This window comes from Poecilia reticulata, chromosome 11 (assembly GCF_904066995.2).
Source record: "Poecilia reticulata chromosome 11, P_reticulata-male-v2, whole genome shotgun sequence".
NCBI lineage: Eukaryota > Metazoa > Chordata > Actinopteri > Cyprinodontiformes > Poeciliidae > Poecilia > Poecilia reticulata.
In genome coordinates, this window is record NC_088840.1 from 26594832 (window position 1) to 26620869 (window position 26038).

Consider the following 26038-nt stretch of genomic DNA (forward strand, 5'->3'; position numbering starts at 1 on the left):
ACACACCACACGAACCGATTCCAGTCACAAACATCCCGATTCCAGAAGAAAATCCACAAAACTCCCAACATAGCATACGGGGATTTAGAATAACCAAACACGGATGACGATGTAGAAGCAATAGTGACAGTTTGTTGAGTCATTTTAAGAGATAAAAGACGTAACAAAAAGAAAAGGCGGTGGATAAAAGACGACGGGAGCAGCCGCTCTAATAATGCACTATGATTTGGAGGTGACTGTTTTTTCATAGTTAACATTTTTAACTGAATAAACATAAACATATATAATAAGGACCTTTACATATAATAATAAACATTTCCACATATCTCCGATATCCACCGGACTCTCAGTTGCGCGATATGTCGATATGTCCGCTGTTAGGGATCCCCCTCTGTTCTTACGTCACCGCGCTTCCTGATTGGCTACCTGCAGGGGCGGATCTAGCGGGTGGCAACAGGGGTGGCAGTTGCCACCCCAAACGAGAGCCTCGCCACCCCTGTTGCCACCCCAGCTAGCGACAATGAATTTAATAAATAGTTATGATAAATCGGACATTAAGCGCATGAAACTCTTTTTTCCCCGACAACATTGAATGCAACACAATGTAACCTGACACCCACTGCTAAGTAGCGGGAAGTGCGAGAGAAGGACAGAGCGGGAGGCAGCAGCATTGATAGATGTATATGTTACTGGACTGGACATTATGTGATTTATCGTAAGTCACACATGATGCGCCATTGCTGTCCATTGAGTCAGGAATATTGGTGGTCAGGAAAATACTACAATCACGCAAAGAATCAGAACAATGGACGCAATGTTTAGTAGTTAATTCAGCCATAGATAATGGTAATAAGGGCTTCAGATTTCACAGGTGAGGAAAACTTTTAATTTAAAGAAAAGATTGAACAAGTGAGCAGTGGGTCAGTTATGCTAGCCTAACTGTTAGCCTGCTACTGACTTTGATAACCTTAACATGTGCTGCGCAGTTCAGTGTGTTTTGGTTCCGTTGGTACTAAAACAGGTCAACCCGCCCACCACGTCATCAGTAGAGCAGCTGTTTAAATCAGCTAATCAACCGCCGCTGTGCTCAGGCGAAAACTTATTAATAATCCAAATATAGACATTAAGTCTGACAGCATAGTGTAACAGACTGGATGCTCTGTTTTATTGTTTTTGCTACTCTTTTGTGTGGGAAATGTTTGTTCTTTGGTGTTGATTCCCCTGATCGGTAATCTCTGCTCTATGTGCCCGTTGAGCTGGTGTCTGTCGGTTGCCATGGCAACGGGTCCGTGTAAAGCGACACAGAGCGAGAAAAGGCAGAATAAAAGTTGTTGGAGCTATTTTTTCTTTATTTCTTTATCCATTTCAATTTTGTTACTTTATTCTTAAATTTCTATTTTTTGTATTATTTACAGAGTTTATTTGTAGGTTGATAATTGTTGATGTTATTTATTATTTTCTTATTTATTTTCTAAATGTAGACAGGAAGTAATCTGGGTCAGTCCACATAGATAAGTGCAGGAGCCTGGAGAAGGACCAGCAGGCATTTGGGTTTGGGGCTGATGGTTTTTAAGAGCGGTAGCATGAGAACAAATGAAAGTTTGATGTCTGTAATTGTTTGGTGAAAGAGGAAAATAAATCACCAAGAACAATCAATAAGTTTGGACATTGAACCTTGTTTTGCCCGTGTCTAGAATCATGACCCCAGTGCCTTAGTAGTGGCTTGGTGGAACTTTTATTGGATGTTTGGCTTTGCGAACAGTCAGAAGTGGTTCTGTTTGGTTCTTCACCTGTTTATCAGCTTTATTGTATGTACCTTTATTGTGGCGCCACTGCAGCCGCTGCAATTCCTAAAAACAAGCGACAAAAACTGAGCTAATCCCCTGTGTTCTCAAAACATGGTGATATTTATAACAGTTGTCAAACTACGGCTCCTACAGCATATTTAAAATAAAACCATTGACCTATATAAGTAGATATTCGCCCTTTCTTGCATCTTGACAGAACTAACAGAAACTAAACTGTTTATAGATTTGTATCATGGAGAATTTATCAAACATCAGTTTTCTAATCAGAACAAATGATGGCACTACTAATATTTTTGTGACAGATTTCTCCTTGTCCTGTGTTGGGATAAAATGGTTTTCTGGACACAATGCATGTCAATTGATATGCATATCAATTAGCAGGAGTACAAAAGATGTGAAAATAATTAATTATAATACATTAAGAAATTGTATTTAAGCCTCAGTGCTACATGAAGCTCATTTTGAAACAATGCAAGTTAAAAACTATGTACACTGCTCAAAAAAATAAAGGGAACACTTTAACATTTAAGTGAACACTGAAGTGTTCTCTTTATTTTTTTGAGCAGTATATATATATATATATATATATATATATATATATATATATATATGCTGCCACCCCTGAAAAAGTCCCTGCCACCATCTTGCCACCCCATAAATATTTTTCTAGATCCGCCCCTGGCTACCTGTCACATTCAGCAGGTCGTATTCTCGTTCCCAGTCAGGGAAAACCCCACAGGCTGCGATAAAATGTCCAAGACAACCCAAATTGGGTATTTTCAGGCTGTAGCGGGAACACCAACACCGCCTTATCTGACGGTTCGCCCCCTCCTGGGCCGCAGCAACATTTTCCAAGTCTTGACCGGTCCGCGGTAATAAAAAGGTTGGGGACCACTGCTCTAAAGCACTCGGCCGCTTTTGCCACGTCACTTACTGTTCGTTCAGCTTGTGAAGTCTCCGAGAGAGAGCAGGTGAAGTCCCTCCTACTTCCTGCGTGGCACGCACCTGTGTCCAATTAAATTAGCTGTTAATTGAAAACAGGTGGGAGAGGAACAGGAGTTTCTCAGAGCAGACAGACAGCAGGAGAGACACAGACGCGGTCCCACAAACAGGGTAAGTTTTATTTAATGTAAAATGTGATGTTTAGAATTGAAGCGGGTTTAATGTGCAACTTTACCATTCAATGGGTGAGTTAATATCACTTTGACAGCAGAAAACACGCTAGCTAGCTGCGCACGTGGTAGCAAGCTACGGTGGAGCCAACAGGTGTTTCTACACGGTTCCATATGATACTTGCCGATTAGTTTTGAATTTTATTTAACCGTGAGATGCTTATCCATGTAATTGCTCAGTTAATGTAAGCAGAAAGTCTTGGAAATTTTAACCGTCTTCTTCAGGGTAGCTTGGTAGAGCGAGCCTAGTCAGCACGGTAGCGCCCATCTCCCAGCAGCGGCCCCTGCTGGAAGATGGGCGCTACCGTGCTGGCTAGCGCCAGCTAGCCCGCCAGCTGCTCACTTGGTAGCAAGCTACCCTGGATGTGACACATAACTGTTATGCTTAACAAATACTTACCGTATGTATGTTGATAATTAAAAATTGATTTCATTTGTCATTGACAGATTCGTGTTAAGAACTTGGGAGAGGATTCCAGTAAACTACGGGTCAGGGCGAATAAATATAAGGGGACAGCCCTGTCCCGTAGAGGGGTGTGGCTATGCCGCATCTCGCCTTGACGTCCACCTCTCCAAGTTCCATTCAGAGTTGCCCAGTGTGCTGCTAAGCGATGTTTGTCAAAACGTTAAGAGGCACGTAACCATCATGCGCCTGGAGGTCCACCTCCCCTCAAAGCCCACTCCCAGGTGAGACTTGTGGATGCAAGTTGGCCCACTATGCAGCTGAAGGACTTGAACCACAACTTCAAGCAGTGGATCAGAATCTTGGAGCAGGTATGTAAAAATCGATGACCACATTCAATGACCTACCTGTGTTCTCCTTTCCTGCAGGACTGACCTGCTTCTGGTATTGACTCCTTCCCTTCCGGTAGTCTGGCTGCCATTCCCCGCTGGTTGAGTGGCTGACATCCGGGAGCGGTGGGTCCTGCTGGGGAATGGTCCCGGCAGGACCCGCCGCTCCCTGATGGAGGCGGTATCCCAGCGGGCGTGAGCGCTGGGAGACGGTAGCCATTAGGGAGCCGAGGGTCCTGCTGGGGAATGGTCCCCGCAGGACCCGCCTCTCCCTGTTGGCGGCCGTCTCCCAGCGAAGAATGGCAGCCAGACTACCAGAAGGGAACGAGTCAATACCAGACGTGGTTCAGAAACTACCACCAGGGTGACTGAGAGCTTGGAGCCCTGGGAGGTACCCACAGAGCCATGGGTCCAGGAGGGACCTGCCTCTGCTCCAGAGCCCGCCGTCCAGGAGGGACCTGCCGCAAAACTCATGTCCCCTCCTCCTGTCCGATGACTGCAGTCCGTTAGAACTTTTTTTGTCCAGCGTCAGCGACGACGGTAGACAGGAGGCGGAAGAGCACCTTGAAGTTCTATTTTAAGGAAGTAGAACTTCCTTGAACTTTATACGAGTGGCTTTTGTAACCATTTGTTTTTTTTTGTCATGTGAATTTCCCCTGCACTTTTTTTTTCTATTCCACTTATTAGGTTTGAAGTCTTTTTTTTTTTTTACGTTTTTGCACCTTATTTTCTTTAATATTTTGCACTTTATTATAGTCCATCGAGTCTTTGTGTGCGTTTTATTTTTTCATACAAGTACTTGCATTTCCTTTTTTGCACTTGTATTTTGAGTCTTTTTGTGTTTTTTTTAATACATGTACTTACCATGTCCTTTTTTTGCACTTTATTTATAAATAAAAAAATGTGTCAAAATCAAAACTCTTATCATTTAAAATGGCAACAATCCGGTAGCATTGTGTCGTGTTGGGTAAGTGGCATTCCTCTCCCAGCAGGTCTGTGGTGGGGACACATCCGCGTCATTTCGTGCTGTGGAAATCGCGGCAATGTCCCAGCAGGCGTCAGTGGTCGCATACGGCTGTCTGCCAAAAAAGTCTCAAAGTAAACTAAGTGCCTTCCTTTCCAAGACTTTTTTTTTGTACATGAAGGGTTCTCTACTCTTCAGCATGTGGACCTCGAACCGGGGAGTCGGGCTACTGGACCACTTTGCTGATGGGGTCGGTGCAAGATTGTTTAAGTGAACTTCAGTGTTCACTTAAATGTTAAAGTGTTCCCTTTATTTTTTTGAGCAGTGTATATAGTTTTTAACTTGCATTGGTTCAAAATGAGCTTCATGTAGCACTGAGGCTTGAATACAATTTCTTAATGTATTTTCATTATCAATGTTTTTGGCAGTTTTGGGGATAAATTTGATACAACTAGATTTATTAAATTATATAATTTTCAGGTTAGACCTTTCTGCATGACTTGGTTAAAAAGATTATTTTTATTTATAGCCAGAGAGAAGCAAACAATTTATTCCCTGTTTTAAACAACTCTATTTTGTAGAAATCTATTTGACACATGACATCATTGTTAATTTTAATGTATACAATTCAGAATATTCAGTATTACTTTGGAAACTCATTCGAATAGTTAAAACAAAAAAAGAAAAAAAAAGAGTATTTTTCCTAAGATTTGAAATGGATTCAAATAAACTTAAATCAAAACTTGAGATACTAGTCCTCATATTTGTAGCCACTGTAATTTGAGCCAAATAGATTTTAGACGATCCTTTTTTGTATTTGAAGTGTGGCTGGTTGTGCTTTTGTAAATCAGGAAATTAACAATTTTTACCGTACTTTTATCCTTTTTCAATCGTTGTCATGCTGGAGGAGAAAAACACATTAGCCAGATGTTGGACAATCAGTTATAATCATTCAGGCAAACAAAATATTTCTGTAACCTGCAGAGGGTTCTAACACCCTGCTGCATCGAGCCTTCACTTGTACCGTTAAACTTATCCTGGGGGTCAAACAGCAGAGGTCAGAGTGCAAAGACAGTAGACCATGAATGTGCTGTAAATGTTGAGGAATATAATTATGTTAATAGTTAAAAGTTGTGTTAATTCACATTAAGATATGTTTTACTGAAAAGGAATGTGTTATGTTGTGCTGGTTCAACACCAAATAAGGTGTTGTACGAGACATCCTAGCAGGCAAGGGACTCAGCCAGAGTCTCTGTTTGGACAGATAAGAACTAACAATCTGACTAATGGTCCTCCTGAGGGAGCAGATTTAACTTCCACGAGGTCGGCCCAGAATTCTCGGAACTTCCAACACACACTCAATGTAAAACAGAGCCAGAAGCAAGATTCAGAATGCCATTGGTCAGATGGTTTCCAATACACAACAGCAGACTGAAAGCGGTATAAATGCTCGAAGCCAGAAGTAGAAGACAAGACATTTTGGATTCTGAGACGATGAAATGAGATGATGAAAATGTAATATGTGATTCCGCAGATGTGCATTAAATGTCTTCCTGGTTGTCAGTGAGCCGGAGAGAATGGAGTTTTGTGTATCGTCTCTTAATTCATGAGTTTAGCACCTTTGAATTCCTCCATAAAGTGGTGACCCCGACGTGCCGATTGAACTGATTCAAGTTAAGGAGGATGGAAGGTGACTCTTCGGACTGGCTGCAGAACAGAACCGCGGGCCCAGACACAAAAAGAGGTGAGAATTTATCTCTTATCTCTTACTTATTAAATTGTAGAGTGGTTTCCTGTCTGCTGCCAGTTTGAAGAGCTAAAAAGAAATGAAGTTCTTTCCTGCTCATTGACAAACAGAACCTTGCGCAAGGTGGGGTTGTCACAAAACGTTAGACTCATAGGTATCTAGTACATTTTGGAAACACAGACAACCTAAAAAATAAGCACCTTAGTCAGTCTGGCACCGCCCGTTTGGCGATGGTAACATTTAGGAATTTTATTCCACGTTATAAGTTACCACATATCAGCAAGCCTGGTGTAGCTCTTCTGAGCAGGCACTTTCGCGAGCTGACTAATTAATAATATATCACGATTTGTTAGATACGGCAGGAGGCCGTGAGTTAATAGTATGGCAAGAAGCCATGAGTTCAAAAGTACGGCAAGAGGCCGTGAGTTAATACTAAGCCAGCTGAATCTGCGAAGAGAGATTGGGATCTCTGTGAAAAGCGCTATAGAAATAATAAGAGGCCAGGAGGGACGTTTATTCTGCTGTGTGAAAGCCATCGTGTCTCTCGGGAGAGAGAGACGGTGAGTTTTCCGTAGCGGAGGAGCGTGTGTTTTTTCCCTCCATGGAGTGACCAAAAAGCCTATTTTCCATTCATGACAGAGCAAAAGCCGTTTGGTGGAAGAGAAGCTGTAAAATCCTCCATGTAAGAATGAGTAGGCCTGAAGTTGAAAAATGAAAAATGAGAAGTTCAAGTGAATAAAATAGAGTTTTTACAGATTATTTTGTGAGTTAAACTGCAGTGATTGTTCTTTAATTTTTGTTTGAGATTTTGGTGAGGAGTTAAAGTATTTCTGTTAGCTAACTTAAGTTCTAATCTAATTAAATGTGTGCACACAAAACTTGGACAGTGGCTGGATCACAAGCAAACTACATTTATATACCTTTCATAAACGAGCATGCTAACAAATTGAGCTCATATTAACTAATTCCCCGGGGAAGAATGGAAGGCAGGGAGAAATAAAAATAAATAAATAAATGAATAAATGGCCTAAGCTGCAGTGAAATCTGAGATCTCTGAGTTAACTCAAATAAACAAAACTTGAAGTAATGATTTAATCAATTGTTCAAAAAGAAGAAAAATTTTCAATAATGTACATACACAAATTAGGGAATGAACTAAACTTCCATGAGACTAAATTATGTGGATGTGTGTGAGATTAGGCCTATGTGAATGATGTGGATGTGTGTGCGATGGGTGTATATTGAATATATGTATGAAAATATGTATGTCTGGATGAGTGTTTGATGAAATGTGGCTGCATATGATGTTTGCATGTTTTGACTCTAAGCACTAAGAGCTTCGCTTGACATATATCAGCAGAACAAGTTTGAGTGTGTGATCGCCTGCAGTTAGTGTGTGATGCATGAATATGGTAGACATGTGCATGCTTTGGCTTGGCTGCATGAATAGCGGGTTGTGAGACTCAACTATCTCCATGAAGGGTTAAACTTAAGCAGAGCATAATTAGGACAGGCAACGCATATACAAACTAAGACAGAAATGCACTGCCTCGCTCTGTCTCCATCTCAGGAATAAAAATAAGGCAGCCTGAGAGCAGCCGACGATTGGAATTTTTGCTCGCTCTCTTGCTGGAGCGTGTGCCATAACCTTACACACACACACACACACACACACACACCCTGCCACGACCATGATTATATGTGCGAAGCAGTGGGATGAGTGTGAGCGAGATTATTTATGATATTGTTTCCATGTCGTCTGTCTAAGTGTTGATTTGTTGTCATAAGTACACACTTACAAATACAAATACAAATACACTTACAAATATCTGTACAAACCTGTATAGTTGGTTATATTGCTGAGGTACAATTTCAATTTCACTTTGACGGATCCACATGAAACTACAATTTTAAATATGTTTCAAGGCCTTTAGTCATCCACACAGGCCTGATTTCGCAGTACTCAAAAGTCCGGACTGTAGAGCAGGTTGGCAGGACACCTTTAAGATTCTGCAATTGATCATTTCAAACCTGTATGAGTACTGGGTCGACAGAGTCAAATGTGTGGATCTAAATTGTTTCCTACTTCAATAATTATTATCAAGGTTTTGGGGAAAAATGGGCATAAAGCGTACGGAATGTGAAAGATGCTGTATATTGAGCTGTGAAAAATGCTGAATATTGAGCTGTATATTGAGCAAAGAGAATTATTTTATTTTTAAGATTTATGATCATGAGACCCAAATGTGTACATTTATATTTTCGCATTTTGGATGAGTCGAAAGTGTTTGTTATGTTGAGTTAATTGTCATGTGAAAGTGTAATGTGACTTATGAATTGTGTTTCAGTCTCTGCGCCTCTACGTCACACGAGGCAACAGGCCAGCAGCTGCACACAGGACGCAGCTCAGGCAGAGAGAGAAAAGCAGAGAAAGCAAGAAGGGGGGCTTAGCTCCAGCTGCATCACGGGCGATCCAAAGAAAAACAGGGCCCTCACCTACCCATTCAGTTTGAGTGAATCGGAATATAGATTCTTAATTATAAGAAATACAATCAACAATTTAAAACAACTAACTGGCAAATGACTGTTGATTACGTAGAAATTAGTTAATGGAACAGCATACACTATTAGGAATTTGTTGCTCATGATTACCATTACTCATTAATATACACAGGAAACACAGTGAATTATTGAGGAATTGAAGGGTGGCTACTCTCAAATATATAAGTAAGGAAATTAATACAGAGAGACGTAGTTCTTGCTGCTAGGCCATAGACTGCCAAGAGATTTATTACCCCCACGGAATCAGTTTTGTCAGTTCAACACATAAATGTTACATACCAAAAAATCTCTCCTAAGTCTCAAATTCAGCAGTCTTTTTCAACCAATAGGGAAAGGGTGCTGTTTCTGCCAACAGACTCTCAGCTTGTTTTTCTACAGTGGTTGTTGGCCGACCTTTAATACGAGTCCAAATAGGGACATAAGACCTCATGATTTCAACAGACCTAGTCATCTGCTCCTTCTCAGAAGTACCAAATAGACCAACTTGTTGATGCTATCCGTCGAGACCGCATTCCTTCCGAGTCCGTCTGTGCACTTTGTACACAATTGGAAGGAAGGGAGTTAGGTCAGTTTGAACTAGAGAATCCTTTCGCAAAAACAACTCCTTAGATGGTATTTCAGCTCCAACATAATCAGTGCAATAATAGCTAATAATAGGTTATGGAAAACATATTCTGGATAGAAAAATAAGACTTTCTGTAATAAACTACTCACTGCTTTTAAATTATAGTTAATATGAGGGTGAATTGTTTTGTTATGGGGACCTCTGCAGTTTGGAACATTAAGACACGGACAAAGCAACAATTATAATTGATCAAAATTAAGTGTGGCAGTGAATAAAATTTAATAAAACAATTAATTGATCACAGGTGGAATACAACAACTCAAATAGTTACAATATTACTCACTCATCACTAAGAGATGGAACTGTTGGCCATGATAGAGTTGCATATGGCAACTTTGACAACTTTGGCACTGGAGGAAAAGTGCCTATAAAGCTGCTGACTGGTGACATTGGCTCCTCACAGCATGTCAACACGGAGAACCAAAACTCCTCTCCACAGCAGAAACCTGCGTGGACCATGGAGCACTGGCACAACGCCTGCTCAAGGAGTGATGCTCAGGCCAGCAACAACAACGGCTGAGCACAGGAAACGGTCTCCACTGGTTGACGACAGCCTTGGACGAAGGAGCAGCAGCTCAAGAACCATCATACAACCCAGGCCAACAGACTGTCCATCAGGAATATCATAAAATTACCAATTAATTACATAAGTCTTCATTAATACCCTCTGAACCTTCCTTAACCTTAATTTGGCAATCTTGAAGTTAATTTAATAGATTATCACTTTGAGCATTCCAACAATAGAAATGAATCAAAAATAATTGAGAGGAAATTGAATCAATTTCACAAGTGGGCGTAAATGCTATTTTTATTCTAATAATTTTTCTCCCAATTCTAGTTCCAAGGTTGCTGGTTAACACTTTGTCTAAATTGTTCTAAACTAAACTGACATATTCTGTCAAAATTGGAGGTCATGAGTTCTCCCATGACTAAATAATTTATAACACTATACTCTGCTAAATAGGAGACAGATAGTGTTCCTTTAGGAGTGAAGGAAAAAGAATGAAGAAACAACTGGATAGTAAAGGAGTCAGATAATAATAATAATAAAAAAAAAAAGCTCAAGTGAACCTGACAAGGTTGAAGTTCCTATCTTAGAGCCAGGATTACTTTCAAGGGGGGTCAGCAGGTTAAAGGTTAGACCAAAATATATTTAATTCTAGGAACTGTGTCTCAATAGGGTTTTTACATTAAACAGTTGATGTTAGAGACAAAACAATTGGTAGAAACCCAGCTATATTCAGTCTTCAATATGGCAATACTACATAAACATCATACTCAAAACAATGCTAAGAGACACATAAATCAGAAATTGTTTTGGAAATTCATAATTTTATTTGAACTCTGCAGTAGGTGTTTCATTTGTACCCTTTCATCAACAGACAGAATGTACACTTCAGTTCATTTTTCTCTCTGTATTTTTATTTGAACTCATGTAGAGAACTTGAAATTTTACTCTAAGGTTAAAATATCAAGGGTTTCTGTTTGATTGGTCATAAATTTGTTTCTTTCACTATGAATAAGTTGTATCTGGCATCAATCTGATTTTGCTATATTTGTCAATTACAAACATTTTGTCAGCATTACATTATGGGAGAAGAAATGTTTCATATTCCGACCAGGACAACAGGTTCAGCCTTAGTATAGCAAAGTAAAGACAGGACCAGGGTTTGATTGCATGCTTTGTCTAATCAAAAGCACTAATTGTTTCTGCTTTTAGATCTGTGTTTCAGAAGCTGTAAATCTGTCCTATTCTAGCCGCCTTCTCCTGGTGGAAGACACCTAAATATCTCCAGAACAGGAGGAGTGAAATCTGGAGAGACGGTATGATGAAACACAAAGTGAAATATGGATAATGTTAATTCTTGATTTAGGTCATCAGAACCGCAGGGACCTAGAACAGATCTCTCCTGATGTTTGGTCATTAAAACTCAATATAACAGCTTTCTATTGAACCTATGCTATTGGACCGAACAAACATTGGAGTCACTTCTGACACACAGTGTACATTTAATATTATGACAGTTCTTCTTCAGATAGAAGAATTTTTAATAAATGGGTTGGCAATTAGGTAAGATTACTCTAGTGGAATTAATTTAAAGTTCTCAAGGTAATGTAATTTTAATTCACAAGCACCTTTTCAGCACAAAAGCAAATCCAGAGAGTTTAAGAAGGGTTAACATTTTCTAAGCTGGGGAGGCAAAACATTTCACAGAGGAACGAAATTCAACAAGCTTGCTGAGAGACTAGGTTGAAAATTTAAGAAGTAAACTTAAGTCAAAGCTTCTTTTACCTATGGCATAAAAACTACCATGACAACTGAAGTTAGAGACTATGTAAAAGAGTCAAATGTAGAATAAAACTGCAACAATCTTATTTAATTCCAAATCACAAACCAGTTAAATTTAAATCAATGGGTTTGACATAAGACCTGTATGCGATCAAATAGGAAACGAACTGCTGACAGGCTGAAGTACAACTTTTAGGACAAATTCCTTATATGGCCTTTAATAAATAAATGGACATATTATATTCTAAATGAGTAGCATAGTGTTGAATTGAAGGTGGAATCAGGAGAAGAGATTTTATGACAGTTATGTTATAAGATGTACAGGGAAAAGTTTCATCACATTTGTAAAACTAAATTGAGAACTATCAATAATTGACAGTTGTGGCACTAAAAATAAACTAAATAGTTGATGGATATTGATTTGGACACTTCAATTGATAATTTCCTTTTCCATAGTTGGGTAGTTATGGTCATGGGGGGTATTTTCACAATTTATACCTAGCCATTACATAAGCACTGTGTGGTAGAGATGGCTCATGTGATAATGTGAATAGTTAAGCTTCACAGCGCTGGATTGAACTAAAGGTACCCAGCATATCTGAACAAACTATGCTTCTACATACATACAAACAACTTAAATGTTTCTATATCCTTTGAGAGAAGATGGAGGTCTTCCAGAGGATAAGGGGGTTTCTGATTCTATCGCTGTTTACCTTTGCTTCTTTCCTTGTTCTTTCTCTTGCATGAAAACCCTGATCAATAAATTTAAATAATCCCATACATAATTCAATCCCATTTGATGTATGTTCCCATCAGAACTATGTTTCAGGAACTGCAATCAGAGTAGGGCTGTTTGCCAAGGACAATGGCTGAATCTGGGTACTGGCTGAGTGAGTTGAAGCAACAATATCCTTTGAGTTGAGAATTGATAATTCATAATTGTTACATCCTTCATGAAATGTTCCGTAAGGTTGTGATTGTTACTGTGACGTTGTTTTGAAAGGTTTTTTTATTGATGTGTTTATATTTTTCTTTTGTTATTTTACTTCTCGATGGAGTCGTGGTTCCTGGACAACCATGGGACAGAGGACAAGCGGATTGTGATAACTGGGGGAACTGACACCGTTAGGTTGCAAAGGTGATGTCATTATTATGCATCTAGATGGATAATTTGATTCTGTAGTGACATGATTCGGTTCAACCACATTGGATATTGTGTGAACTGTTTTCTTTTTATCAAATTCCCTTATTGTATTGTCACAGGTTGTCCAATTCTGATTTATGATGAACTTTCGCTGAGTGATGGTGGGGAGGAATGTTGAGGTGGTAATAATATGACTTGGACAATATGTTAAATGAAATGTATATGGAAGGTCATCATGCGCAGGTCACATGTGAGTTATTAATAGGACTTTAGAATCCAATAAGGAGCATCAAGGATTTCTCCATGCAAGCAATGAAGACCTTTAATTGGAACATGTTGTACTATAAGATACTGCTCAGTTTTCCTGTCTTCTCAGGGCAACCAGAGTGACTGGCGGTTCAGGGACCCTATGTGTGTTGGACTCAGAGACTCATGGACATGGGAATTTGTTGGAGCCCTGAACCGGGACAGTTAGAAGGCAGAGTAATAAAATCAAGGAAACATCAAACCGGAACAACAATTTGCATCTGCGACCGAGGACAGGAACTGTACTACACAACGCTGCACCACATCGCTGCTGAGAAGTCAAGCTTTACTACTACTTGGTTCAAACCAAGCCGATTGTCCTATGATGGTGTTTGAGCAGAAATTATTGTGGGTACCATGGTCATTGATTTCATTGGTGCCTGAGGGTGGTTGCCTAGAGGGCCATAGGATAATTTTTCCCTCGGATGAAAGGATTGTCATGAAGGGTTTTTTCGATCCTATATCAATGAAACCTATGACCATGGGAGAGCAATGCCATACGAATTAACTAGAAAATAAGTGTACTTATTTTAGGGGGGAATGTTGAGGAATATAATTATGTTAATAGTTAAAAGTTGTGTTAATTCACATTAAGATATGTTTTACTGAAAAGGAATGTGTTATGTTGTGCTGGTTCAACACCAAATAAGGTGTTGTACGAGACATTCCTGGCAGGCAAGGGACTCAGCCAGAGTCTCTGTTTGGACAGATAAGAACTAACAATCTGACTAATGGTCCTCTGAGGGAGCAGATTTAACTTCCACGAGGTCAGCCCAGAATTCTCGGAACTTCCAACACACACTCAATGTAAAACAGAGCCAGAAGCAAGATTCAGAATGCCATTGGTCAGATGGTTTCCAATACACAACAGCAGACTGAAAGCGGTATAAATGCTCGAAGCCAGAAGCAGAAGACAAGACATTTTGGATTCTGAGACGATGAAATGAGATGATGAAAATGTAATATGTGATTCCGCAGATGTGCATTAAATGTCTTCCTGGTTGTCAGTGAGCCGGAGAGAATGGAGTTTTGTGTATTGTCTCTTAATTCATGAGTTTAGCACCTTTGAATTCCTCAATAGATGCAGGAAACTCATCAGTCTGAAAATAAACATGGCATAGATATTGATTGAAGCTATTCAATTTTATATAACCAATTGTTAATTTAGTAAGAGCTTCTCTATAACTCTGTATTTCAGTCATGCAGGAAGGCCCAGTATAAGAGCTCATTAAATGAACTCACAATATAACAATATTAAATGAATACATTCATAATTAACCATATCTTTAAACCGAATAGTAATAAGAGTCTCTTTCTTCTCCACCCCCTGTTGACATAATTTAAATATTTGAAAGCGATTTTGCATTTACTTTTCTCCAAAACTAAAATTTTACAGGATTTCACAAGTTTTCCAAATCATCTATCTGGAATTGAAAGTAGACTATCAGATGTTTTAAATGTAAAGTTTTATCAGAAATGTTTTATGTTTATCTTTTACCATTTCCCCCTTTTTATTTTCTTATGTAAATAGAAAACAAACATTTCTGACAACATTTCTATTGTCCTCAGAAATATTTTTCAGAGATTCTTTTTCTGTACATATTTCTAAAATGTCCAACTGAAACTGTACTGCAAAGGCCAAAAGTTTTATTATTTTAAAGAGTTCAGATCAGAATTTGGATTGCTTTCCTAAAAGGCCGTGTCAATGTTTATTCTGAACTGACAAAAGAAAAATTGATCAGATTTTTCTTTTGTGGCAGAGGATAAAAAAAAATGTAGACAAATATTGTGCAGTACTGTAAGATGTCATTACGTTTCAAATCAAATGTTCTGTTGGACTTGAATTTATGCATCAATTCAATCAAAATTTAAGGCACAAAGTGCTGTGAGCCAGTTGTTGTCCAATCAGTTTGTTTTTACATAATCAATCATATCCACTTTAAACGTTTCATCATGTCCAATTTGTGCCTTTCTACCAAGACAAGCATGTGTTTCGAAAGCAGCAGTTAGTTAGTTAGTTAGTTAGTTAGTTAGTTAGTTAGTTAGTTTTGTTATTAGAAAATAAAAACAACAATATCAATAAAAATGAAAAGAAAATAAAACATGTCAAACTAAATGAAAAGTCTCGTAATAAATGCTGTCTGGATTTAAACCAAAGCTGAAATGTGATTACTCCTTTTCGAACATATTATTTCCCACTTTGAAGTAAGGTAACTGAATTATCTAGATCTATAATCATTAATTGTCTTTCAGACAAGAATATGTTGTAACCAATGTAATGAGCCATAATTGAATCTAGAGCTGTTTCATAATCACCCTTTGAATCAAACACATACTCATATTTATTTACCAATTCTGTTCCTTCTTTAGATATTTTAAGGTGATCAAGTTTCAAATGAAAAGAAATCTTGTTTTTGATAATAAGAGAGAAAAATATTGATTAATCCATGATAAAGTTCAAGTCTGCTATAAATCTCAATTTTTCAAGTTTCATTAAGTTTAAATTTAAACCTGTCTACAGCTAAGCCGAATCTCAAAAACTTCAACACATTAGATGTCACTTTATTTTGTTTATAATTTTGCTTGTTATGTAATTTAATTCATCTTTCATACAGTTAATTTTACCACATGTGAAAATAGTGAATTGTGCAGGATTATTTTAGTTTCAACCAGTTTTCCCTTAGCGTCATTTATTCCTTCCAGCCGGTATTTTCCCAAAGGCCGTCTGTTTAACAAGTCGCCTCCTTTCTTCTGCACCAGGTATTCTATCCTTTTTTGTTTTTCTCTTATTTTGATATTCATCATGCTCTGCCAAATAAGTTATTAGTGCTTCTATTTGCTCACTGAGCGTAATCCATGTCCTGGTGTCCCACTTTGGATCATATCTGTTTAGGCTCAAAATTTAGACTCAGAAATCACCTCTTCTCTCTTTTCTCTTTTTCTTTTTATTGCAGTTTCGCTCGCACGGCGGCAAAGAAACCAAACACAGGAGACAAAATCAAAAACCTCCCACAGATTATAATCTCCCAATGTTGACCATGGTTTTAAAACACATTGCAATAAACAGAAAAGAGTACATTTAAACACATAAGGTCTGCTCAGCGGCAGAAGCTTACACACACAGCTGACAGACACACACACACCTGACAGACACACAGAAATGGATCCACGCTTTCCAGCTCCTATGTTCTCTTTTTTCTCATATTTCACTTATTACTTCACTTATTACTCTTTAGAGGAACAGATCGCGATCAACCTTATCTCATTTTTCATCTCTTTTTTTTCCTATGGTGGACCCTCTCAACCCTTTTGTGTTTCTCGAGTAAGTCACAGATTGGCTAACGCGTTATTTTCCGAGGGCAGCACTCCCCGAGGATAAAACCGACAGAACCTAGCCTGTCAGAGGTGGGCATTCTTAGTAAGCTGTAGAATTGAAGAAAAATAAAATATAACTTCAAAATCTTTTGTTGTTTTCTCAGGGTTTAGATGAGGTCGGTGTACCAGGCCTGGACAAAGTTGACAGCTTGGCTGAGTATCTGGTGGAGCTAAGGAGCAAAACCTCACTGGTGCTGACCAACCAGGAGGTGAGTCACATGCGTTGTTGCTTGCTGCAGACATGCACACACCTTTCACCTCACTTGCATATTGCTGTGTCCTCATGCATAATTGTTTTATTTTCCTGTTTAGGTGAGCTGCATTGTTGCTCTGTGGCAGAACCTGCTGGAGTTTGATGAACAGAGGGTGGTATTTGCTGCAAGGCATCAAGAGAAATTGAACATTGGGAGGTTTAGGTCCCCCAAGAAGAGGCAGGAATTTACTCCTGGGGTTGAGAGTGTGAAGAGGCATGCTTTAACCACTCCAGCCCCATCTGCCCAATGGCCAGACTGCTGCCGCCTGGTGGAGACCATCTTTGTCCAGCTGTGCAATATCCGTCGTAGTCCAAAGAAAAGAGGGGCAGGCACAGTCTCCAGGTGGGATTTAATCCTTCAAGAGTAAAGGAAGATCAGGCAGCTCGTTCTGGCAAATGGAGCCGTGATGGGGCAGACAAACCTGCAGCTAGTGGATGTGAGCTACACCACCCTGGTTCAGTGGCATAACAGAAGGGTCAAAAGGCAAGAAACCGCTGTGGTACTTCAAGGGTTAAACCTTCCCAGCCGCTTTTCTGTTGCTGCTGACCCACTTCTGCCTGCAAATATACGTCCGCATTACGGCGTACCACATTCAGGGCCACTGCATTCGTACAGGCTACCATCCAACACTGTGGGGCAGTCAAAATAAAAAAAAGCTACAATTCACTGATGGGACAAATCCATCAGGACAGCGGCAGCTTCTCCCTGCCCCACCCAAAAGGCCTCAGCTAGTGGCAATTACTCCAGTGGCACCACAGGGATCCGTTATCCTCACTACCCAACAGCAACAGAGTTTGTGGAGCCTCTCCACCCCTCCTCCACATGCTTATGCTGTGGCCCCTGCTCTGGACTCTGCTGTGGCCCCTGCTCTGGACTCTGCTGTGGCCCCTGCTCAACCTGGTAGAGAACCTCGAAAACTGACGCGCAAAGTTTTGCACAACACATGCAAAAAATGCGGGCAGTTTAGAATAGCTGAAACAGGACACAGCCAATATAGGGGGCAAATTTACTGTCCCTCTAATGAAAGTCTCACTTTCACCTCCCAGTGAGCTGAATTTGTTCCAGCAGTGACTGGAACAAATTAAAAAGAAAAAAATAAATGTTTTCTTTACTTTAAATAACTTCACAAACTGTTTCATATAGTTTTTATTTAGTTCACAGAGTGATATTTATTTTGTTTTAGGTTGATTGATGTCATTGTGTACACCAAGTAATTCAACAAACCATAGTGTAAAAGGTTTCAAGTCCTTCAGCAAACCACACATTTCTTGGTTTAAGAAAGAAATGGGAGACTTCAATGGAAATGTGTTGCATCCAAATGCTACAATGTTTTTGGACTAACTAAAAATGTTTAATTCACCGTCTTAATTGTTGATGAATAAATATTTGGTTCTTTGAAATCGATGAGGTCTATGGTCTTTTACTGTGAGTAAATGTTAGCTGCTTCCAATTCTGAATTATTGGTAATAATTTTAAGCATACACTAGAAAAAAAATATTCACTTCACTCAAAAAGTACTTAAGGAAAGACACTTGAAAGAATATTTTAGTTTCAGTCATTGTTTAGCTGTGAAAAATGAAAATAAGCACTGGGTATGATTACGGACATTAAAATATACTGTATATAGCATACAGTATAATTTAACATCAATTTGACTATATTGGTAGAATAAAAAAAATTAAGGAATTCATCAGTTTTAAAACGAAAGCCTTTTATTACAAAGTGTTGTGTTTTACTTTACAGTACTACACCATCTGTACAAAAAAGCATTTAAAATGTTCAAGATACAAAAACACAAACAAACAGTCATTACTTCATAACACTTAAACATTGATTGTGCGAAATCTTTTCACTAAAACATAGTATGGCGACTGGTAGGATCGAACTCACGACTCTGGGATCGGCCTCACTCTTCCCCTTCCTCAACCATTCAATGGGTGAGTTAATGTAACTTTGAAAGCAGAAAACCTTCGAATTTGTAACTGTGGAAACAAACGTTTGCTCCACGATAGCTTGCTACCAAGTGGACTGGCTAGCACATCCAGGGTAGCCCGCCAGCTGCTCACTTGGTAGCAAGCTACCCTGGATGTGACACATAACTGTTATGCTTAACAAATACTTACAGTATGTTTGTTGATAACAATTAAAAATTGTTGGAGGTTGTTGCCTTCTTAGATGATATCATATTTTCAAGCTGGGTTGAAGAACATGAGGTGAGGTTAATGAGGGTCCTCCAACGCATTGCTAATTTTGGTCTCAAACTGTCCCCTTCTAAATGCAAATTCTTTCAGACTTCTGTGAAGTATTTGAAGTATATCTGCACAGGGGATAATAGAACCTGATCCAGCTGCTGTACAAGAATGTCTCCAAGATGCCCCATCTGCCAACGCCTAACCTGCAAACTGGCTCGCCATCTGAAAACGGCTCATGGTGTTGAGAACTTGGAGGAGAGGCGGATCCTCGTCAACTACGGGTCAGGGCGAGTAAACATCAGGGGACAGCCCTGTCCTGTAGAGGGGTGGGAGACAGGAGTTCCTCAGACACAGACAGCAGAATAGAGTCGCAGCACCACAAATATACTCACAAAAAGGGTTAATGAGGGTCCTCCAACGCATTGCTAATTTTCGTCTCAAACTGTCCCCTTCTAAATGCAAATTCTTTCAGACTTCTGTGAAATATTTGAAGTATATCTGCACAGGGGATAATAGAACCTGATCCAGCTGCTGTAAAAGAATGGCTACATTAAACAATTCTGTCAATTAAAAATTGATTTCATTTGTCATTGATTGATCAAATTCTTTTTCAAGAATGTCTCCATATAGATGCCCCATCTGCCATCACCGAACAACAAAACTGGCTCGCCATCTAAAAACGGACCATGGTGTTGAGAACTTGGAGGAGAGGATCCTAGTCAACTACGGGTCAGGGCGCGTTAACATCAGGGGACAGCCCTGTCCCGTAGAGGGGTGCAGCTATGCCGCATCCCGACTTGACATCCACCTCTCCTCCAAGTTCCACTCCGAGTTGCCCAGTGTGCTGCTTAGCGATGTTCGTGAAGAAATTAAGAGGCATTTTATTCAATGTAATGGACCTCAAGTGTGTCGATGTCCTAGGTGATCAGCAATGGCATTGTTAGAGATTTTTTGGTATTATCATTTTGTCATTACTTTAGTTCATATTCAGGTTAAAGTGTTCTCTTGTTTAAACTGTATGTGTGAACTGACCTGGAAGTCACAGCTGCCTGTTATCTTCATGTGAAACAGTTTGACCGAGATTTGAACCGGGCTCAGATCAGGGGCCAGATGTTAAATTGTTTTACGACCTTTGCTTTGTTTAGGTAAAATGTTTTACGACCTTTGCTGTTTTTCCTCTGCTGTCTATCTTGCCTATCCTCCCTCTTTGAAGTTTGAGAATAAAAGACAAGCTGTATCCAAAGAGAAGCAGAACGCTCTGTGAACAGCTCTGAGAAGCAGTTGACAGAGTCTTCTCCTTTTGCTTGCAGAAGTTTAGTCATAAATTCATATACGTTGTCTGTGGTTCTTTTATGTAGGTTCTAGGAAAATACCTATCAGGCACAGTAGGCCTGGCGGCACGGAGGACCGCCAGGCGCATGATGGTTACGTGTTCTGAGTCAGAAACTCTAGAAACTGACTGCATGTTTGTTTGGATCGACAGGAACGTGAAAAAAGATTTGACATGATCTAGTAATTATATTTAAATCCTATCTGTGCTAAATATTTAATATTTACATAATTAACGTTATGTTTTTGACTGTTGTTTGGGTAGGAATTGTCCTTGTCCAAATGAGGTCAAAACTGGAGCTGGTGGACCGTAGCAGAAACCCAAAGAAGTGGATGGCGCTTGTGGCACCTGGTTCTGCTCACAGTGGGACCAAGCAGATGATGGTGGCTGATCAGTCTGTGGATACAAGAAGCTGGCAGGAACTGGGGCCTGTGAAAAGTGTCCTTCCTGGTATGATGGAGGATAATGCTGTGTGAAGCCAGCTTTTCCACCAACCCGTTGACTGATCAGTGCCTCGCCTTCACTGTTTTCAGGTTCCTTAAACTCCATGCTTTTATGTCCGTGTTCCACAGGAATGGAGGGGAGCCGTCTCGCTTCTGGGAAGGAGGCGTCAGCCACGGACACCTTCGGAGGAAGTTTCACACCTTGGAGAAGAGAGTCCCTGTCTGTTCTCTTCTGCCGCTCATGTAGCCTGAAAGATAAAAACAGAAATTGTTTCCTTTCAAAGTCAAGCCATCTTTAAAGTGCAATATCTGTTGAAAATAAAGGACTTCTTACCAAGCACACACAGTGGTATTGTTGATGGTGACTAACAACAAGTTGGTCTCGTCCTGTATGGGCTGGGGGTCCTCAAGCAGTTGTTTAATGTGGCAGTATGTTTGAACAATAGACTGCGGGATGGGTAAAACCTTCCCCTTGGTGTCTTTTGGCCGGTTTCTTGCTTGCCGATATTCTTTCAACAGCTTAAGGCAAATGCACTCAGACACTCTGAGTCACAGGTTTCTGGGCAGCCTGGCCATGAAGAGTCTGTGTGACAAACGGGTCATTGAAATAGTAGAAAAACACTAAAGTTCATCAACACTGATTTGATTGGAGCAGCAATGAAGTGCAGTAGAAAAGTACTTCTCATTTTGATGAGCTCAGCAAACCCACATTAATCTCCTAAGCTTAAAACTTTACAACGCTGAGAAAAAAAAAAAATGTATTTGGCTTCCATGAGTGAATATGCAAACAAGTTATCCATTGTGTCAAATATCAGACAGGTTACCTTTCAGCTGCTTGCTGACCAGGTGCAGAGCCACTTTGTTTCCGGGAAGCCCTCCATGGTCCTGGTAACGTGCTCTTCTTGTTTTTTAAGGTGTATTTGGGGGGCTGCTTGTCCATAGCATGCAGGTTAGAATACAGCTGCAAGACATTTTCTACCTCTGTTGTTGACAATGCAGTTATTGTTCTGTTGGGGCTCAAAAGGTTCTCTGCCAAGCTGTCAACTGCCTCCCATCCAGGAAAACCTCTGTAGTCACACCGGGTCTCCTTAAAAAATAAGAAATAAAAAAAATTGGTACAGATATATACACAGTCATTTCTTTGTTATCTCAAAGAATTTCCTGGAACTTCTGGTTGATCGGACTGGATAATCCATATTTGTACCAAAGGAAAAGGCCAACATGCCACAGAAGAAAAAGAGAGAAATAACAGTCTAAACCAGTGGTTCCCAACAAGTGCTGCAGAAGCCTTTTAATCATTTAAGTAAGCTGTTTGCAAGCAGGACACTTAAAACATGCAGTGGAGGGGTACATGAGGACCAGACTAGGGAACTACTGGTTTAAATAAAGTAGATTAAAGTATAAAATCAAGTAACGTTTCAGATTTATTAATTAAAAAAACCAAGGACCATGTGAAAGTCCTAGGCACATTCGAACCCTCAAAACCATGAATGTCCGACTTATCCAGCCTTGCAAGAACAATAGGCGTCATGTTCTTTATTTATATACCTTTCCACCTCTTTTTTTCTATTTGTCTGCCTTTTTCCAATAAGCTTAAATCAAATTCAGGTTTTCCACTTAACCAAGATGGAGTATCGGGAATACTCACCACAGGACTAATTAAATAATGATTTATTCCCATCTTACTTATCTCATCGTTTATAATCCATCCAAAACTATTTGACATTTAAAACATCTAATTGGTCGTGGGACATACTCTCTTACATTGTAGGACAAATATCCTAAATAGACTTTTTCTGGGAGTTTTTCTTCATCAAACTCTATCAGGATACTTTCACTGTTGGTTTTTTCCTCCATTTTTAAAGGTCTGAAGCCTTCTTACATTTTTTATTTTTCCTCCTTTGAGATTTGATTTGCTCTCCTCATCTGACACCTCCACTGGGATCCCCCAAATCACTCCCTTCCTCCATTTACTTCCTTCTGGTACCACACTCTATATTTTCCCATTTCTCTCATCCTACATGCTCTGTCTTTTTGTTCCTCTGTATTACAACTTACCATTAAGTTTCCATCTCTTAGTACTTTTGCATTAGTGATATCCCCCACTTGATTCTTCAGAATCGTGGAAAGTTATGAGAGGCCCCAAGGGACAAAACCTACAAACTCTCTTTCATTCACTATCAAACTCTCTTTGATTCACTATCGTTTGATTGCAACGGAAGTTAACTTAAAATTTCAGTTTCTGATTGGACCCCAGGCAGAGTAGGCGGGTTTTCGCGGACAGGAAAATAGCTGAGCGGCAGCGACTCACAGAATGACATCGTTAGCGCTCCTACAGTAATGTCAGCAATATCAGAAGAGTTTTGAAGCCGACAGCCAGCATCAGAAACCCCATCTATCAGTGGGAAAAAGCTAGCCGCCACTTCGGAAATGGCAGTAAAGCCAGCCTGCACTTGATTTTAATGTGCGCGACAGCACAAGTTATGGCGCTCTCTTTTCAAAATAAAAGTGGATTTCCGGTTAATATTTGATTCACACGTCAAGTTTCTCTCCGGCGGCTATAAGAGGCTAAAACTTTGTGTTAATTTATTTGCAAAACGACATTATGTATCTGAAATTTTTTTGATATATTGTGTAGGCAAAAAAATCCTGTAAAGCACATACGTACAACCTCAGTTAAAATTGGTCATCCTGAAGTGAAAGAATTATTGCTTATGTAATCCGAAAGATTTTTTGCATGTCAAATGTCAGCAATTTTGATAAAGGTAGAACATTTGTGGTTTACAGAATTTTTTTACCCACATATTAATTTATTTTCAGATATATGATTTCCTTTAGCAAATCAACACAAAGTTTTACATTTTTAAAGCCGCAGGAGAGAAACATGAATCAAACATAAACCGCACAGTGAAAGAGAGTTTGTAGGTTTTGTCCCTTGGAGCCTCTCATAGAAAGTTTAACTGGACTGATCTCCTCATTAACTCTAACAATCACTTTGAACTCTCTCACTTACCTCTCCATTTCCTCTTCAGACTCATCCCAGCTTTTCACTACTCTTCCCTTCTTTTCTCCACCTGCCGTTGCTGAAGAATTTCCTCTTTTTGAACTCATCCTTTCACTATTCGATGTTTCAGAACTCCCGTCTCTTTCACCATTTCCCCACTCTGGTCCACTCACAGCACAGCTGTGTCTACCCGCCGTAGTCTTCGTCCAAAGTTCGTTCACCAGTCCTCGGGATTTCCCGATAGAGTCTTGAACATTCCCCCGACGCCGACTTCCAGAAGTCCGAGGTATTCTTAACTCTTTATCTTCATCTTCTCCTTTTTCAGTTCTTGATTTCAACTTTTTAACCATCAATCAGCTACTTAGATTCCACCTGCTCAGACGGAACCTCCCACCTTCCTCCATAGAAGCTATTAGCTCTGCCAGGCTGTTAATGTGAGACATGAAGTCACGTGGGACTTTCGAGGGGCGTTTCTGGGCGGAGCTTGGTAAGGTCCATTTCACTGAATGAAAGGTTCTGAGTCAGAAACTCTAGAACAGTGTTTCTCAACCCTGGTCCTCAATGCCCCTGCTCTGCATGTTTTAGATGTACCTCTATTCCAGAACAGCTGATTCAAATGATTGCATGACCATCAAGTGGTGCAGAAGCCTGTTAATCACCCAGAGATACAATTCAGGTGTGTGGCAGAAGGGAAATACCTAAGACATGCAGGACAGGGGGGCGCTGAGGACCAGGGTTGAGAAACACTGCTCTAGAAACTGACTGCATGTTTGTTTGGATTGACAGGAACGTGAAAAAAGATTTGACATGATCTAGTAATTATATTTAAATCCTATCTGTGCTAAATATTTAATATTTACATAATTAACGTTATGTTGTTTTTGACTATTTTTTATTTAGTTCACAGAGTGATATTTAGTTTGTTTTAGGTTGATTGATGTCATTGTGTACACCAAGTAATTCAACAAACCATAGTGTAAAAGGTTTCAAGTCCTTCAGCAAACCACACATTTCTTGGTTGAAGAAAGAAATGGGAGACTTCAATGGAAATGTGTTGCATCCAAATGCTACAATGTTTTTGGACCAACTAAAAATGTTTAATTCACCGTCTTAATTGTTGATGAATAAATATTTGGTTCTTTGAAATCGATGAGGTCTATGGTCTTTTACTGTGAGTAAATGTTAGCTGCTTCCAATTCTGAATTATTGGTAATAATTTTAAGCATACACTAGAAAAAAATATCATTCACTTCACTCAAAAAGTACTTAAGGAAAGACACTTGAAAGAATATGGCGACTGGTAGGATCGAACTCACGACTCTGGGATCGGCCTCACTCTTCCCCTTTCTTCTTCCCCCACCCCCTTCTTTCCCTTCCTTCCTTTCCTCCCCCCCAAGCAGACTATTGTTCCCCAGCTTTAGCTCAGACTAAATCACACTTTGCCACATCACCTACTGTTCGTACATCTTGTGAAGTCTTCTTCTTCTTGGTTTTTATTGGCGGTAGGCAACAAACTCAGTAGCATTACCGCCACTTACTGGTATGGAGTGTGGTTCGTGATGATCCATATACACTCTCACACACACACCTACTTATATAACTTTACTTTTATATAGCTTATATACCTCTCTTCATTGTTCTTTGCACATTCACAACCATCTTACTCTACTCAGATTCTATGAAATATCTTTGTTTTTTTTAAGAAACCGAATAATTATTTGAATATGTCTACTCCCCAAATCCCTCCTCAAAAATCTGATAAATTAAACCTTTCTTTAATACCTACACACTCTCTCAACATGCATCTTCTCTCATCTTCATATTTACAACGCTCTAAAATAACATGCTCTGTTGTTTCAAACTTCTCACAATAATCACACTTTCCAGTTTTATGCTTTCGTATTTTAAAAAGTGAATAATTAAGCCCTGTATGTCCAAACCTTAACCTTGTTATTATTCTTTCCTCCTTCCTGTTTCTTCTACACTTCCTTTTCCTTCCTACAAACGTTTGAATTTTATAAAAACCATCT

General features: G+C 39.6%; 3 long non-coding RNA genes across 3 annotated transcripts; 2 read left to right on the forward strand and 1 right to left on the reverse strand.

The window, feature by feature from the left end:
* The first annotated feature begins 15184 nt into the window (after window positions 1–15184).
* Window positions 15185–19886, forward strand: LOC145553715 (uncharacterized). Its single transcript, XR_014089749.1, has 3 exons — window positions 15185–16815; window positions 16890–16994; window positions 17098–19886. It is a non-coding gene; the product is annotated as an uncharacterized LOC145553715 (long non-coding RNA).
* Window positions 19887–20616: 730 nt separating this feature from the next.
* Window positions 20617–21346, forward strand: LOC145553891 (uncharacterized). The gene is made up of 2 exons (XR_014089934.1): window positions 20617–21011; window positions 21134–21346. It is a non-coding gene; the product is annotated as an uncharacterized LOC145553891 (long non-coding RNA).
* Window positions 21148–25267, reverse strand: LOC145553890 (uncharacterized). Its single transcript, XR_014089933.1, has 4 exons — window positions 24018–25267; window positions 21829–22091; window positions 21339–21587; window positions 21148–21252 (listed from the first exon to the last, which is right to left on the reverse strand). It is a non-coding gene; the product is annotated as an uncharacterized LOC145553890 (long non-coding RNA).
* Between the last annotated feature and the right edge of the window lie 771 nt (window positions 25268–26038).